The 5312-nt window shown below is 40.5% G+C and overlaps 1 non-coding gene across 1 annotated transcript; it reads right to left on the bottom strand.

Moving 5' to 3' along the window:
- Nucleotides 1-4787: 4787 nt before the first annotated feature.
- LOC136506270 (small nucleolar RNA R71) lies at nt 4788-4896 on the bottom strand. The gene has a single exon (XR_010771493.1). It is a non-coding gene; the product is annotated as a small nucleolar RNA R71 (small nucleolar RNA).
- Between the last annotated feature and the right edge of the window lie 416 nt (nt 4897-5312).

The following is a 5312-nucleotide window of genomic DNA, read 5'->3' as shown; positions in this document are numbered from 1 at the left end:
TGGCGATGAAGCAAGATCTTTTCGGATATGATAGATACCGTATTCCTTATAAATACTTACCATATAACCAAATAGATCTCGGCCTAAACTGACTTGTAACCCTATCCCCTAGACTATATAAGGCAGGTAGGGACCCCCCTCGAATTCATCTCATTTTCAATACAATCCAATAAAGACACTGGACGTAGGGTATTACGTCGATCAGACAGCCCGAACCTATCTAAATTGTTGTCTCTGCGTCTTGTGTCACCATCTGGTTCCTATTACGCGCACCTCCATCGATCATCTACTACCCTTCTATAGCATCACTTGACATGCCACCCTTGAGTTCTTTCCAATGTCCTCCATGGGAATAAGGACACTTCCTAAGAGATCCTTCTTGAGAGCATTTGAATTATATTCACTCGAAGGTCTCTTATGTAGCAGTAAGTTTAAGCTATTCCTAAATCAGCATAAAAAGATCATCCTTAATTTCATCAAGGCTTTCCAAAGGTGGAATCTCTTCTTCCCTTGGAGGATTTTGGGGTATTGATGGTTCAGGATTGATAGCTAAATTTTGGGATTGGAATGGTTGTGATTTGGCTATCAAAACTCTCTTCTTGATCGAGAGATGGTTCCTTCTCTTCCTTAGGGAGTTCATGATGAATGCTAGTGTAGGGAATGCGTCCAATAATTTTGTCAATGATAGTCCTTGCTTCACTAACAGACAAACAAAGGAAAGCTCCTCTAAAGGCTGCATCAAGGGATTACACAGAATCCTTGCTAAGACCCATGTAAAAATGTGGAAGAAGTCAGGGTCTTAAATGGCATGGTCAGGGCCAGTGGTGATGAATTCATTAAAACGAGCCCATGACGCGACAAGAGATTCTTCTTTGAGTTGTCTAAAATTTACAACCTCTTTTCGATGGCTAACCACTCTAGAGATGGGAAAGAAATGTAAACACAATTTAGAGCATAACATTTCCCAATCTCCTTGCATACTTCCTATGGTTCGACTATACCATTGTTTAGCTCTTCCTGTTAAAGAGAACAGAAACAACTTCTATCTTAAGGTCTCGTCAGACAGGCTAGCGATATGCAAGCATGCACATGTCTGCTCAAACTCTCGTAGGTGTGAGTATGGGTTTTCATCGCCTTCTCCGGAGAAGGATTGTTCCCGAATCAATTTTATAAAACATGGGCACAACTCATAGCCAGGTGTTAGGATAGGCTTTGCAGATTTTGGTGGCTCTAGGCATGCGCTCGTGGGTTTAGCATATTGATATATAGGAGTGGAATCCATAGTGAAAAAGAAAAGAATAAAATAAAAAGATAAAAGATACAAGGTTAAGCTAGGTTCGTTGTTAATTCAGCAACCATTTCCACGGCAATGGCACCAGAAAGCTTGTTGGTATATTCAACGCACACAGATAAATCCACAAGCACACAGATACCACTGTAGCTTTTACCCAGAAGTATTCCAAGTATCGTATCCACAAGGAAATGTGTGAGACTAAGTATGATCTAACTTAACAAAGGCTAGCAACAAGGTTAGGATAAACATGAGTGTAGAGAGGATAACTAAGGTTCTCTTGTTGTGAATTTAGTAAGCTATGTCTTCTACTATTCAAGTAGGTACATTACTTAGGGAAAGACACCAGCAGAGGATGCTTTCCGTAGTAACTAGGTCCTACTTGGCCTACAGACGGGAGGTGGACTACAAAGGACTCAACGAGCTATATAGTCACCATCATGATCTACCACTGATCCGGAATGTAGGATGCATCCACAAGTAACCAGAGTCTAAGCACCACACTTACACTACAATTACTATTTTACTCTTCTCGGATAAAGAATAAATTAATCAAATGAGTTGTGAACCTGATAAATAATATAAACAAGATGCTTACTTGAATCAGAAGTTGATTACCAGAGAAATCTCAGAAGCAAGCTCAAGTAGAACTTGGATCCACCAAGGTACAAGTCGTATAGAGAGAGCACCGACAGACCAACACCTTCTCCAAACTCTTCCCTCACTCTCTATCTCACTATTTCTATTTATAAGACTAGATCCTATGGAGGACTAATTTTCTCTTAATTGCTGGTTCCAATCCTGATGAGGAGGATATGAATTAGGGTTTCAGGATGGCTCTAGGGAGGGGTTACAGGGGTGTATATATAGGGTGTAGCGTCAATTCTGGACTCTCGAATCAAACCGACTTAAAAGGACGGCGTAGATGCAATCTAGGAGGCGATGAAGAACTGACATTTGGAGGGGCTGACGTGTGGGCCCCATAGGCTATCCAGCCTACAGGTGGGGCTAGATGGCCTATCTCAGTGATAGGTGGGCCCCATCTTCGGTGGTTTGCCTCCTAGAGCCTTCTGGAGTCATTTTCATCGTGGATAATTGCGATTAAATCTGACATTTGGGACCACCTTGATGGTTTTCTTATTAAACCTTGCTGAAAACACAGATACACCAAAACTTATGGAATTTATTAGTTTAAACCCCTAGACATATGTTTGGTGATGGAATTAAGTATATATGTAGGTTATATTGATTGTTTATAATTGATGTTAATGACCGTCAACAAGCTTGTTGACGGTAGTTAACAAACATTATAAACCATCAATATAACTTGTATAAGGGCATGGAAATAATCACCAACAAAGGTTTAGGGATTTAAACTAACAAATTCCATGAGTTTTGGTGAATCTGTATTTTCTACATGGTTTATCCAGAAAACCATCAAGGTGGACCTAGATGTCAGACTTAATCGCGATTATCCACGGGATAAACAACTCTAGAAGGTTCTAGAGGACACCATATCGAAGCAGAGGGAGAGAGGCCACCAGGTGTAGGCCAACTGGCCCCTGGGGCCACTAGTCAGCCTCTGCCTCGTTACGTTGGTTCTCCACCGCTTTAAGGATTGCATCTACGTCGTTTATCCAAGTCGGTTTGCTCTAAGGGATCAGGATTGACGCTCGGGCCTATATATACTAGCCCCTGCCACCCCTGAGTAATAAGTCATTTGAGAAGATAGAAATCCTAATCATCCTTAGAGCTCCATCATATTCTAGGGCATAGCTAGTTAGGCTAGGTCTAGATGGAGGCAAGCAGGTTTTGCTTAGATTCCTGATTGTGTTAAGAGCGTGGTTTGGTATAGTCTTTGTACCCCCTCTCTTTTGTCATGACTTTTATATGTTTGCTACAATTGTTATGACATTATTATTCATATCATTTATGTTCCTAGTTATCATGTTCATCATCTACTTTGATTATATGCTTAGTATAGCTAGATTATCATCATGTTCAAGCATAAGTTCGCATAGCGCTCGCTCTAAAGTACACGGGGTGAGTGGTCGACATTGTGTAAGCATGGTGCTTATACGTTGTTTGCCTGCGGATACACCCTATATTCTAGGCCATGTGGTAGATCATGGATGTGACACTCCCGTTGAGTCCTTTGTAGTCCACTCCCCGAATATAGGTCTACAAGTAGGATCTAGTTACGAAGGAAGACAAGCTTTGTTCTTAATCTTCCTTAGTAATATCCCTTTTGTGTAGATATGAACTTGATCTTAGCAATGATTACTAAGTGTAATTGCACTAATCAATATATGCTTTGACTTGTAAAAGAATGACTTAGGAATTATTCCTCTAATATTCTACTTAACCATGCTAATGCCATAGAAAGGAGTACTCTGAGTGGTCAATGATTAGTTATTACGCACCATTCATATATACATTTACCTCTTGACTTACCCTATTGTGAGTAGAATATTGGTTATGGTTTACTTCTCCATCAATAGCATAAGTTATCAATACATGTCCTTGCCAGACCTTCCCTGTGGTAAAAATATAAATAACGATACCTAGAATACTCTCGAGTGAAGTGCTACAATGGTATATTATCTGTGCGCTTGCAGAGCCCTTTCATTCATATATATATATATATATTCTTTCTAGTCATATCAAATAATAAAGAACTACTTAGTATCATTCTAGTAGTAATGCTAAGTAGTACCAACAAGCATTTCTAGCATCATCACTAAGGATGACAACCTGGTAAAATAATGTTAAGAGATGTAGACATACAATAGGTGGCTACTTAAAACAAGTGACAAGTTAATAAATACCAACAAGCATTTCTGGCGTCAATGCAGGGGAAGGTAGCTAGGCAAGAAGGAAATATTGATAAACTTATACTTATTGATGTGATCGAGATAACCATTAACCTCTGCTCAAATAGGCTTACCCTTGTTTTGTCTACTATTGCATCTTATATAGGGTAATGTATGACCGGTTTTGACCTTCTGACAAACTATGTTGAAGATCTAGAAGGATTAATCAGGAGGACTAAGGCTAAACTCAAGAAAGTTTTAGCTTTAGAGTCGGAAGACAACCAAATAAGGCGAAAGCCTAACACCAGAATTTGAAGTCATGGCTAACAAGACTCTTCGTGAATTCTCTGCTCCAACTTTAGCCAACATCCGTATTGGACCAATAGTTGATGTTGGAGACAATGGATTCGAGCTCAAGCCAGCTCTCATCAACATGGTGCAAGCTAGCCAGTTTTGTGGAAAGGCACATGAAGATACGAGTGCTCGTCTCTAACACTTTCTGGAGATCTACAACACTTTCACCATCAAAGAGGTGACCAAAGATGCCAAACTACTTCACCTCTTCCCATTCTCACTCTTGGGGAAGGCGAAGCAATAGTTCTATGCCAACAAAGATTGAAATACTACATGGGATAACTGCTCCACTACCTTCCTAGCCAAGTTCTTTCCCACATGCAAGACTAATGCTCTGTGTGGGAGAATTTCAAGCTTTCAATAGCAACATGATGAATCTGCCCCTAAGGCATGGGAACACTTTCAAGGTTACATTTTAGAATGTTCCCATCATGGGATAGAGAATTGGCTGCTCATGCATACTTTCTACCATGGGTTGACCAATAGTACCCATGAGACTATGGATGCTGCTGCTGGAGGTGCATTCCTATCACTCACTATACCGGCTACAACAATTCTTGTGGAGAAGATGGCCTCCAACCAAAGTTGGAATGAAGAATGTCTTCAAACCCGCAAGAGAGGTGGAGGTATGCATCAACTCAAGGAGGTAGACATGCTGTCTGCCAAGATGGACCTACTAATAGAGAAGCTCAAAGATTGAGCCAATGAGAAGCAAGAAGTCATGCACATTCATGATTCCCGCATGACATGTGAAGAGTGTGGAAACACTAGGCATTTAGGGAACAACTACGCTGAACCCGATGAGGATGTGAACTTCATCAACAACAACTACTTTTGTCCTCAACAAAATCAAG

Source organism: Miscanthus floridulus, chromosome 14 (genome assembly GCF_019320115.1).
Source record: "Miscanthus floridulus cultivar M001 chromosome 14, ASM1932011v1, whole genome shotgun sequence".
Lineage (NCBI taxonomy): Eukaryota > Viridiplantae > Streptophyta > Magnoliopsida > Poales > Poaceae > Miscanthus > Miscanthus floridulus.
Note: the sequence above shows the minus strand (reverse complement) of the source record. Positions and strands in the feature narration are given on the sequence as shown.